A 13166-nucleotide genomic window follows, 5' to 3' on the forward strand; every position below is an offset into this window, starting at 1 on the left:
TCGCCAACTACGCTAGCCCCCGGGGGTGGCGGAGGCCAGGCCACCCTCTTTTTCCAGTCTTCTTGTCGGTTGCAATAGCGAATGCCGCACACAGTCCATGGTTTGGCTTCGGCTTTTGGGCGCATGCAATCATAATCATCTTCATCAGCAGCAGCAGCAGCAGCAGCAGCATGCCATTCGCCAAAGCATCTCGCATTTTGATCCGGGATCCAACCCCTTCGCCGGAGCGACAGTCAATAAATGGTGACAGCTTTGAAATATTGCACACCTTGCTCAACCCCTACCCCACTCTCCTTGGGGGTGGCTCAAGTAAAAGGGTTCACGCGGAAACATGATGCCGGAAGGGGTGGGCAACCGCGAAGTAAATGGCGCGCATAGAGCATAGCGAAGCGAAGTCGCTTTGCCACGAAACAACGGCAACGGAACGAAGTGAAGTGGAAGTCATTATTTTCAAATGTACTGTATCTATCATTAGACTTTAATTAGTCTTATCTCTCTGGGGCCGCGGTGATGCAGTGTTGACGCCACCTCCGTCCGTCGACCGAACAGAACAAACCGCGCAACATGGAATGGTCGTTGCATAATGGGAAAATGAAGAATTGAGAGGGAGACGTTTGCTTTGTTTGGTTGATGTTTGTAACGTTTTACAAAACATTCTTTAGTTGCTTCATTGTCTTCGGTAGTTATTGAACTATTTTGTGGTTTGTGTACGCACTGGATTTGTTTATTAAAGCGGAAATAAAGCCATAATTTTTTTAAACTTTTTAGATCAATCGAAGTAAAAACGACAAAGATATTAATTTTTCATTACATTGAAGCATGTTACCGGCGACCAGTTATTAAATCGCTGTCGTAGGATGAAAACTACTGTACCTTTAGAAATGTGCATTGCTTTGTGCATACTATTAGCCGCGATTATATGAAATTAGATTTTTTAAAGTAATTAAAAGTAATAATCCCATTTGATTTTGCAAAAACCATGAAAACCATTATTTTTTAACTTCAAAATGCTATAAAAAATTAAGTAAAAAGGAAAATTAAAAGAAACTCAAGGGTGTTATCTGGTAAAGCTACTAATCCAGGCCCGTCTTTAGCTTCCGGGGGGGCCTGGGCACACTGTATTAACGGGGCCCCTTCAGTTTTTGTCAATTGTAGCACGTTCTTTTCGGGTAGTTCAAGATTTTCACACAGTATAACCCCTTCCCAACGCCTCTTTACCATCTACGATAGTAACTAGCACCATTGTCCAGCTTCTTCCTTTCAAAATATCTTTGGTTTCTCGTAAGCAAATAACTCAACCAATTCATTTTTGCAGGATTCTTTTGATTGTAGTTGGTTATATAGATCTTATCATCAAGAACATTTAGTAACTGAAAAGAACTAAATATCCGATATTGATAATGATTAATGTTTTGGGAGGGGGGGGGGGGGGGGGCTTCTGTAATTTATGTCTAAAAAAAGCCTCATTTTTGAAGACTTTTTGTGACGTATCCCTCCCCTTTACTTTTTCAAGTGTATGGCATATTAAACTACAACTTTTGAAGAATATTTCGTTCTTTTTGGGAAAGATTTATTAAAAACTTAATCCACGGCATCACATCGTAGCCGCGTGTTGCGTTATCAGAAAAATATACATCGATATTCTTTTGATAGATTATGAGTTTATCCAGCTAGCCCTGTTGAGTTTTGTTTGAATTTCCTATTTTTAGATTTTTGGCAGATTTTTTAAGTTGAAAAAGTGATCACAACGATCAAACCGGGTTCGTCGCTTAAGTCTTAAGGGTCAAGTCTTTTGATTCGCACCAAAAACAGTGCCCATCGTATCTACGTGAAGGGTCATCAGAAAAATGCAAATCGATACTCGTTTGAAAGATTATAAGTTTATCTAGGTAGCCCCGTTGAGTTTTTGTTGAATTTCCTATTTTTAGATTTTTGGCAGATTTTTGAAGTTGGAAAAGTGATGCTTTTTGCGATTCTGCTATAAAAACACGGTTTTTAAGATCTGTTTAAAAAAAAGTATCAACAATTTTAAAGATATCTCGACGGGGCTACCTGGCAAAAAGTGTACAGATTATGTGTTAAAAATTTCAAAACGATCGGTCCAGTAGTTTTTACGGTACGATGGGCACCGACATTGAAAACGTTGGTTTTTGGAAACGCTCTTCAAAGTAGCGATCAACATTCAAGGAAAAATGTTAAAAATATGTGTAAAATAGTAAAATTAAATACCGAAGTCCTCCCTTAATGGTCTCTTAAACATTAAGGGTCCACATGGAATACCTTATGTCAATAGGGTAATCAAATTCTCACTGAATTGACATCCTCGAACACGCTCTTTGATAATAGCGCCCCAAAACAAAGGTCATCCCGATGCTCACCATCGTCCCTATCGCGGCAGCAACACATTACGTGCCGATGTCCAGGTGTCCACTCACGAACGCTCTCCTCGTACCGCTCGTTGCGCAATTTGCTAAACCCACTGACGACACGGCCACGGTACGTCAGCCCAAGTCAGCGAAAGTTATGAGCACGCTCGTCATAAATACTCGCCGGCCGGCAGGCCATTGCCACGTTCCACCGTCAAACCGATAGAATCCCGATGGATACCCTCCGGTCAAGCGATGGCCAAGCGAAACCAAGACGTTTGCCGGTCCTGGAATGACCGCACAATGGACGATCGCAGAATCCCGCGCAATTCTCCCTGGTTCGCCCTGGATAACAATCCGTTGCTGCACTGCCGAGGACGCACCGTTTACGCGGGAAACATAAACCAATCGAGGCCACAATACGACTGTACACGAACACAGACGCGCGCGCATATGTTGCAGTACGGTCGCACGCGCATAAATTAATGGTCGCGTAATTTATAATGAAAATGTTTGAATTTCAATTCATCTTTGTTAATCCCGGAAATTATTTATTTAATTTGTTACAACCCGACCGCTGCCACTACCACCATGATCAGGACAACGACGACTCCGACGACGATGATGATGATGATGATACTATACATTCCCTGAGGGACTTTGCAGTACCACGGTGGCCGTGTGGCGGCACCGAATGCGGGACGATTTGATGTAAATTATTTCAATTCCACGGAAAATCGGTTCTGCGGTGGGTGAGAGGGCAGTCACACAGGACCGCGTATGCGTTGTGGATGTGGATTATGTTCTCGCGCTCGCTTTCAGGCCAAAGTGAAACATGCTGGCTGGCTGGTTGACTCTGTCTCTTGGAGTGCTCTGGCGCGAGAGGGTGGCGGAGGAAACGGGAACGAATTAAATGTAAACACATGCACACATACACACTCATGGTTGGTTTGACTTACGGGCTTGAAAAGGGGTTGACAAATTTATAGGCATCTGGAAGGTGTAATGACGATGATAGCCTTTGTTCCCGTGCCTTTGCCTTGCCTTTCTTGCGCCGGTTGGAGGAACTCGCGGGTCCGGTGATGGTGGTGGAAAAGCGCGGATCCGCGAGCGATTTGTCTGGCGAAGCCGTATCACTTTGTACGGAACTGGAGGACCCGTTTTGAACGGGGGAGAGAGAGAGCATTGTGCTCGTAAGATGAACTCTTACCAAACAAGCGACCACAGGAGGGAGGAGAATCGTCCGCGAGTCAAACGATACACCATTTTCGGGGCGAATGGATCCTTCCTTCCTGCCGTGAACCGGCACAGACTGCGAGCAGCACTCTTCACGCGGGATTAATGCATTTGCAGGCCACTTGTGACAAATGTGGCACTCGTGGACTCTCGTTGGGGGAGTTGGCACCCGATGGAAGTGGAACGGCATTGGGCCGATTGCGATGTTACGAAGATTGTTTTGGAAATTTCGTATTTTTTCGACGACATTTTTCCTTATTCTTTGGGAATTGGATTAGTTATTCAATCATTTTACTGTAGTTTTTTTGTTTATATTTTCCGCACACAGAAACGCCATACTTGCGTTGGCTTACTTTGATGAAGTTTGCAGTGAACTGGTGCCGGAAGAGGTGACAGAACCGATTCACATGACCGGACCCATTTGGTACCATTTTGAGAGGTAACTGATTTACTCCAAAAACCAACCCCGAAAAAGAAACGATTCACTTTTATGACTTTTCTTGTTCGCACGAAACGCAACCACCGTCTCGAGGTATCGTTCCAATCGCGCACTCGCGGCACAGCGGGGGACATTTCGCAATGACACAATACGCCGTCGCCGGGCACGCCGCAACGATCGGTACGGGGCCGTCAGCCGCCAGAAATCGTGCGAAAGTTATTTCACTTTAAGTGTTGCTTATGAATTATTCATATTCACCTATCCACCCGGTGGACCCCGGAGGACCGGCCTTAAGGCCGGCAACATCATTCAACGAGGCCCCCCCCCCCCCCCGTTTTGGCCAACCGAATGTTTTGGGTCGCTTTTGGTCGCCCGGGGTGACGGGGAAGTCTTCTGCTTCTTCTCCAAAGGCAAATGAAATCATATTTTTCTTCACGAATTTTCACTCCCCCACCTCCACACCTTCCCCCACAAAAAAGGGTGTGTGCTGGGGTGTTGACTGCTCGGCACAGTTGGGGGTACAACAATGTCTTCACTTTACAGTCACGTACGACGCTAGAGGGGCTCGGTGGAAGGAGAGAAAATGGAAAGGCAAGGAAGGTCCAAATCAGTGGCAGGAAATGTAAATTAGATGCTTGATCACTGGGGCGTCCAGCATCGCTTCCGCTATACGCCAGGGATATTGGTGCGACTTTCTTACTGGACCCATATCATTGCCAGGAAATTGAATCCTTTCGCTCCGTAAGATTGTTTTTGTGATTTTCCTGGGAAAACAAATCCCTATCAGAACACATTGGTGGGACCATTAATCGAATCTTAACTGATCCTACTGCGGGAAGTGCCTGTGATTCGCCTTTTTCTGGAGATTTTCCAACGCAACTTCTGGTCAAAGATTCACCAGAAACACAAACAATCAATCTGCTTCCCAAAGATGCGTTCTGTAGTCCGAAGGAATGTCCAGGAAAGATCGGCTTCTGACCATTCTGATGGAATAGCATTCAGACGTTCCTTTTCAAATATTGACCAACACGGCAACCTGGCCACTCGCTGGTCACTGGCCAGATTTGGGCCCCCTTTGGCCCAGGATACAACCATACCATCGGACATCATCAATCAAATGCAAATCAAATATTACCTCGTAGGCGAGATGCAGTTTTCCTTCCCTTTCCATATTCAGCAAGGAAGGAAACCAAAGAAAGGGATCCTCCGGCAACCTTTGCGAACCGGGAACCGGGTTCCGGGTTTCCAGCGATGCTCCTGCGGGTGTCTGTTTTGCACTTTGTTTGATCGGTAGCTAATTTGCCAAATGGGTTTCCCCCCCTGGGTGGAGGTTTTGTGCAGAATGATTGATCGTGTGCGGTGGATACGGTCAGAACGGTATCGACAACCTTTTCTCAACCCAGGTGTGCCCTGGGAGGTTCTTCCCACGAGTTTCTTGCATCGCATAGGACACTTTCTCCTTCGCTTTCTTCCCGTTTTGCGCTGTCCGAAAATCACTTTCTTTCGGTGCCTGTGCTGACACTTTGGTTAATCAATTGGCATCGAGAAAAACTGCGGAGGGAAGAGAAATGTTGCGTTGCAGTGCGCCGTTGTGGTAAATATGCACATTCCCAATGAAACAAATGGATTGGCATCAGTCACTGCACGCTCGTTCACAAGACAAATCCCCGGAATTCACTCGCCCGCAAAGCACATGTTCGCACAAAAATCAAAATCACCGGCGTCTGTCGCAAATAAATAAAACACTTCCGGCGCACTAAAGTAACACCCGAGTAGAAAAAGGGGGCCACAAATCGACTGCAATAAATGGTGTGGCGACTTCGATCCCAAGCCAAAAAAGCAAGAAAACAATATTAGGAATTCGAGTGCTGAGGCGTTTTCCAGCCAGCAGCAGATCGCGCCCAACAGTATTTGATTGACCTCCGCCTCCCCCTCCCCGGGCTTCTCCTCGAGGCCATCTATCGAGCAGCAATAAAATATGATCCGATGAAGTGTCATTTGACATGGGCAGTAGTGGTGGACCATGGCTCGTCGCCTCCGCATCGGGGATTTCCATTTCGATTGATTGGCCCAACACGGAGCGTCCATGGTCAGGCAGCAGCAGCTGCACCCTCGGATTTGCCCACATTTTCTAGGGTTTTCTCTTGTTTTTTTTTCGGGTTTCTTGTGGCACTCATGGTCGGCACTGGCGCTGCCTTCATCAATAAACTTCTCGAATCTCGCCGCATCTACTGTTTCGCAGGTTCACTTGGAGAAAATGGCAATGACGTGCTGTACGCTGGAGCACCGTGCCTTTTGACCTGTCAGCCATCTTTGAATCCACTGGCACTGCACTTAAGGATATCGAATTTCGTGACATTCGTGCTCGATCTGACCACCATTACCACGACTGAGTTGGAAGGACATTTTTATGTTTTTTATTTGTTTTCCTTCTCAGTTTCCACAAGGATAAAGCCCCCTAGTGGCCTCGGTGCTGTGGTGTGTTGTGACACATTCGGTCTTTGCCATCCGTTGAATAGATAGACGATTAGAATTTCAAATTGAATCTTCATTTACATCAATCATCAATATGTGTGTGCGTGGACCGGCAGAGAGCACAACACACCTTCCATTCGTCACCGGGGGAGTCCACAGTGACAGAAGTTCCGGGTCCCGCATAGCTTAAGTGGCGCCCCATCGTGAGAGCATTAAGGCAGATTTATTTTGCCGGCAACAAAAAGGCTTTAATGCCATCGGGTTCGGGCCGCCTTTATGCGCCCGCTTTTTTTTTGTGTTCGTTTACCAAAAAAAAAAGGTGAGTTTCCGTTCCGGTGGCCACAGCAGGAGCAGGGGCATTCCGAGATTATCCACCCCGAAAACATCAAAGCCACTGCTCGATCCTTTCTCTTTGGAGGGCCGATAAAGGCCAGCAAGGATTACACAATCCACCGCGATGCCATTGGAAGGAGACCGCAAATATCAAACGAAAAACGGAGGAAAAAATCCCGTACCGCGCACAAATCAAGTCAAATTGGGCGTACAGTCGTGAAATGATATCCGCGTCCCGTTGGGCGACCTTCGCTGTGGAAGGTGGACCGTTAGTACAGCAAAACTTGCTAGGAGGTAGCTTTATGACTCGATGATATCCTTCGTTATTGTTTTTTTTTTGTTGGGTTTTGTTTTGAGTTTTATTTTTTCCCCACCATTTCTGTAACCCTTTACGGCGCGGTTTGGCCATTTCGGGTTGGGAGTGATGGGGCGGGACTGCGTGAAGGTTCCGTTAGTGCCAGTCCAGCGGAACAGGACATGCAACGAATCCTGAAAGTCATTAGAGGGTGATTAGGTTTGTGTGAAGAGGTACGGTGCGCTGACATTTAATCATAAATTGAACTGCGGTCTCTTATGAATTTTGTAAGAAACTTCCTTTTATTTTGTTTGAGGCTACGGAAGTGTAAGCCAATCTTCTTGAGGTCCAATCGTAGAATCAAAGTTCAGTTTTTGGGACTTTCCTTCCAATTTAATCCAACATGGAAAAGCATGCAAGTTGAAGATTGCTCCAAATCCATTTTCCATTTTCCCTTTTCAATTTCCAAACACTTTGGGAAAGTGTTTTGGGTTCCCCTTTTTCACTCCACCATCCACACCACCAACTGACTTCAATTGGCTGTTCGCTCTCTGGATAGAAAACAACATTTCATAACTCATAATTGAAACATAATTCATTGACTCACGCCATCCACCTCGCGTTCGCGCTCTCACCCCTTGACGGAACCGCTCGAGTTTCGAGTGCGGGCTGGAAAAAAGGGAACTAATTACACACGCGATAAGCCACACCGCCAGCATCGCCCATATCATTGCCCACATGATGCTTTGGTCTCACAATATGATAGATCGACGGCGGTGGAGCGCGTCGAGAAGAACATTCTAAAATTGCCTAAATCATAACACTCTCGCCTGCTTTTTTCGGGGAGTCTGGTGCTGGTGTCTTGTGTGCTGATAAAAAAGAGATGCTCCCCCCAAAAGAAAAAAAAAACAAAAAGAAAGGCACCCAAAGTAAAGAGAGCTGGAGGTGGAAATTAAATTAAAAAATAATAACACACTGTCTTGGTTTTGGTCGCGGCCATTTTCCGGCGGTGTCTTGAACGCAGTGCGTAGTGACGTAGTGACAAATTTGAAGCGCGTAAAAAGGCCCCAAAAAAACAAAACCGAAGAAAAATGGTGAAAATGTTTTGGATGAAAAAAAGAAGAAAAAGGAAAAAATACGAGCGAAACCAACCAACCAACACGTGGCCACGTTAATTTCCACCGCGACCACGAATTAGCATATTAATCATAAATCTGCTAACACCGCGCAATGCACGCGATGAAGAAGTTATCGTCCCTGACCAGCCTACTTAGACTTAGACTGGCAGGTTGTTGATCCGAGGTGGCTGGGGAATCAAAACTCAATGGCGCCTCGAGTGGGGCGATGTAATAATTGATATTTTTGCTACCTGCCAGTCTCCGCACGCCAATGAACTCTCACGATGGTGATGCTGCCTCGGTGCTGGTGTTGAAGATTAAACATAATTAATAATAATTTATTCATGATTACGACGGCGGTGCGGGAGTTTTTGTTTTTCTTCAAGTAAAGCGCTTTTTTTCTCCATTTAAACTTTCCCTTTGGCCGCTTGCCGTTTCGTTCGGCCATAATTCACCGCACAGCGCCCGCGGTGGTGGCCTCGCGGTTGACAATTCATTAACCGGCGTCCGCGTCGAGCGAGATGAACGTGAAATGCGATGTGGAACGACCGAAGGGAAAACCAATTCCGGGGCGTCCCCGTTGGCTGCAACTCTCAGTTGGTTGGCTCTCGATGATTCATTGCTTTCTAATACGGTGCGGCCACAGCATCAGCACCGCACCGACAGACGAGCTCGCTGCTCCATCGAAAAGGGTTAACCGAAGCCGTGCCCTCACGGTGGCCAGAAGGCCTTCACCCGGCCCTGCCCGGTCGGTGTGCTGTGTGGCGCAGAAAAGGGCGCTACGATCGGAGGTTGATTATAGGAGCATCTCGAACGTTTAATTTACTTAAGAAATCGACTCCCTAATGTCGAGCGTGGCCAGGGCACCTGAGCACCATTACATGTGGCATACGGGAGGGGGTGGAGGCATGAAACAATTGGCCTCACACATACACATGTCAGGGCTTCCCTCTGGGATCGTCTTGAACGCGTTTTCCGTTGGAGTGCGAGCCGCGCGCGGGATGAATTATTGCTGTCATAATACTTCCTCCAAAAAGAGGAGCCAAGCGGGGGTGGGAAGGATGAACCGAGGGCCCCGAGAAGGTGGTGATGCCTATGACCATGCATCTTCAACCCCGAAACCGCGGCCGCCAAGTTAATGAAGTATGAAATTATTCAATTGGAAATGAGCGAGCCGAGCCGAGCCGAGCCAGGCGTTGCGGAGTTCGCTTTCGCGATAAGTTTTGCGGTTCCTCGGGATGAACGCCAGGTGTGTGGGAGGCTTCCCGGAGGGTAAATTGTGTGGCAGAGAAAGGGCAGACAGACCTCCTACAACATACACACCCTTGCAGACTCCGGGGAGGATCCATGGTCTTATATCAAAATCGTTATTTATGTGTGAGACTGCAGCGAGAGCGATAAAGCATTCGGGCTGGGCATTCGGAACATCGACACTCCCGTCTCCCCTGGTTGGTGCCTTGGGGCGGGCCTGGGAATTTTATAATTTCCTTCCTCAGCATCCGACTCTCCTTTTCGTTCCCCCTTTCCTTTCCTGTACGAAGAGAAGAGGTACCGTTGAATGGTGTGCAGGACAGTGCCTGGTGGTTTCCAAGGAACAACCCAGTCTGCAATCCGGGGTATCAATATAAACCAAAATGACCGTATCGAGTGTCACCAAAGAGCTGTCCGATCATGGGTTTTTTTTTTAACAATTATGACACGCGCATTGCAACATGGAAATTGTCGTCGTCTGGAGCGGAAAAACCATAAAACCACGATTCCAGTCAGTGGATAATATTTAAAAAAAAAACACGAAAGCAAAAAGCCAACCCGGGGCTCTCCGGATGGTGATGCGTCTGATCAAAGGGCTGACTGACAAACCGGCGCCGACCGGCGGCGTATTAATTATCACCATCCTAGGAACCGCAGCAACAGCATCCATCATGTCGGTACCATGACAACGACGGGAAATAGGACGCTTTACGCGTTTTGGCAGCCGCACAGCGCCACCATTGGTGCGGCAACGTGCCAGCAATTAGTAAAGGGCCCGGTTAGCAACACGCTGGCAACGATAGCCCCGGGGACACGGCACAACACTCCCTCCTCCCTCTTTTATCATCCGGATTGAATATTCATTAATTTCATTTCCTCACGATCTCCGCCATCACGATCCGGCCATCACGTGACGTGTCACTTTTATCAGCCACTCGCCACTTCCGGCCGTTCATCGCGGGTTGTCGGTGGTGAGGGTCGCTTTTTGGGAAAAATGCGGTTTTCCCTGAGCCACTAATTAATGGGAACCTCTTGTTCTGAAAGTGTTTCTTTCTCGAAAAGTGGCCAAAGATGTCGAACTTCTCTTTAGCTCTCGATCTGTGTTTTCTGAGAAGTCAATTTGCATTTCTTTGAGGTGCAATTGATTTACAAAAGTGTACAAACTCCTGAGCGAGCGAACGTTAAACGTGATTTCGCGTTGCAGGACCACCACTTCTAGTTCAATCCATCCGTCCTGGGGGTGGATTTTTGGAAGAGGATTTATTCATTTTGAATAATTAGTGTTGGACAAACTGTCAGTAGCATCCCGGCAGGCCACTTTGGAGTCCTTTTTAGGGCGACATCTCTGCGGGAACTTTGTGTTGTCTATCTCTAACTCCCCCCCCCCCCCCCCCCGCCAAAAGATTCGATGATTTATGGCGAAGGAATTTCGAAGGAAAACAAACCCACACGAGAATTCAGTCGCACGCTAGGGCAAGCTGGTAGTGATTAGCCCAAAGCCCATTTCTTACCCGACTCGATAGGATTTCGATACGGAGTCGCCTCCGGATTTATTACTCCGACTGAGTTCGACGCTTCCGACCGCAAGCAGCAGCTCCTTTTTCCTTCTTCCTTGCGTCAAAAGCAAAGTCTAGCTTCATAATTACCCCGCACGTGAAAAAGCACCAACAACATTCCACCCCACTCCATCCATCGGACAGTCCGAATCGTTCGTATCCTCCCTCGAGTCCTCCCTCGGATCGGATTGTGGTCGAAAAGATTCACACAAATTAATAACCCGCAGGAACTGGACATAAAGCCCCCTTTCCAGTCGACCAGGGTACACCACCACCACCACCACCACCACATTCACCCGGACATCAGTTCCGATTGTTTTCTCGACCAGCTGGGTCGTCGCGATTGAGCAAGCGGGCGGAAGGATGTTCCTTCCTTCGATCTCTGCCTACGGTCTGCCCTGCCCAGAAGAGTGTCCTTTCAACGTGGCGTGACTGTGCCGTTTCACTTCGCCTTTGGCATTCGAAGAATAAGAAGAAAAGGTAGGATGCGCAGCGCAGTGTCCAAGAATGACCAACGGACCTTCACATGCGAAAGAAGAAGAGGACTTTCTGGAACGTACGAGACATGAGGCGGTGGCGAGAAGACGGGTGCGGAAGGACATACGTATTTCCAACTCCAAGCAGTAACGGACATTCTTCGCTCCGTTACCGGCCATTCCGGCCAAAGGGGTCGTCCGGGCTTGCGGGAAGGTGAATAACGAGCTGCGATAATGGCTGGAAGCAGGGGGACCGAAGTCGCCGAAGTCACCGACGGACAACCCGTAATGGGGGAAGAAAATATTTTCCTTCAGAGTAAAGTTTAAAATTACTGACCATTTATTACCGAACAACGCTTGGACCATCGACTAGCGGTTAGACCCGAGCCCTAGCGTACCGGGAGCCGGTGGGCCTGAACCGGGTGCAGTTTGGCAGTTTTTGTCGTTGACTTATTGACATTTTGGGAAAAGTTATGCGTATCGTCGGTAGCCGATAGGTGGCCCTCGGTGTTCTACGGTGAAAGCAGGAACATCTTTTCCGGAACCGGTGAAGAAGGGTTTAGGGGGTTTACTGTTTTCTCCAGGTTATGTTATTGAATTAAATGGAAAGGTTGGTTAGCTTGTTTTAAACGGCGTTTGTTTTATAGCTTTCGAATGAATGTTTGCATTAATTATCAAGATTTCATTAGCGACCATGAAGCTTAAAAGAATCAATTCAAATCAAAGCCCATGGAAACGCGCCAAAACGTGGCCTACTCGACCGTTACAACCTCACTGACGTCACTCGAAACAGTAACAAAGCAACCGATCAACCGATTTGGATGAGTCCGGTTTCATCCGTCAAGATGCAGACGACACTTCAAGGGCCCACTGCAAAAGCAAGGAAATCGCAAGAAGGCCCTGAGAAGAAGGTTCTGATTTTTGACATTTCTTCTTTTCGATCGACTTTGCGCTCCGGAAAATGTGTTTGCTGCCTTAAAAAGGAACCGACCTTTCGCACCGATGCTCCTTTTGCCAGCGCAAAAGGTCAATAATCAATAGGGCGCAATAGAGCACGCACGCAGCCGGCCAAAACATGCTCGAGAAGTTTTGCAAACCATAAAGAAAAGCGATAGAGCAGCCAGAAGCTAGGCTGGCATGCATACGCGCACGCCACGACACATTCGGCTGTCAATCAAGGAATTGATATTTTTTAATTAGATTTCACTTTTCACTCTCGCTCGCTCTCCGTGTGTCTGTAGGTTCTGATTGGGTTTCGATCTATTTTCTAGTGCGTGCGCCGCCGGAACCGAAACCGGAAGCTGCTGACGAGATAGTGATCGCACGCACGGGGAGCAACCGCTCTCCGGCTGTCTCCTCGTGCCCGATGCACCCCGGTACGGTTCTTTGTCTGTTTGTCGGTTTTTGGGTGTTCTTTACAGTGGCGAGACACCCGGTATTCTTTGCTCCTTTTTTTCTCCGCGTTCCAACATCCACGTGTACCCGCTAGGAACGCGCGATGTGCCTGGAGGCCAGCCTCTCTCTCATTCTCTCTCTCTCGTTCTCTTGTGCGTTGATCACATCGGACACGACATCGGAGGCAGGATACGGAGGCAGAGTTTGTGTTACCAAACAGAACCGA

The sequence above is a fragment of the Anopheles aquasalis genome, chromosome 2, assembly GCF_943734665.1.
Source record: "Anopheles aquasalis chromosome 2, idAnoAquaMG_Q_19, whole genome shotgun sequence".
Lineage (NCBI taxonomy): Eukaryota > Metazoa > Arthropoda > Insecta > Diptera > Culicidae > Anopheles > Anopheles aquasalis.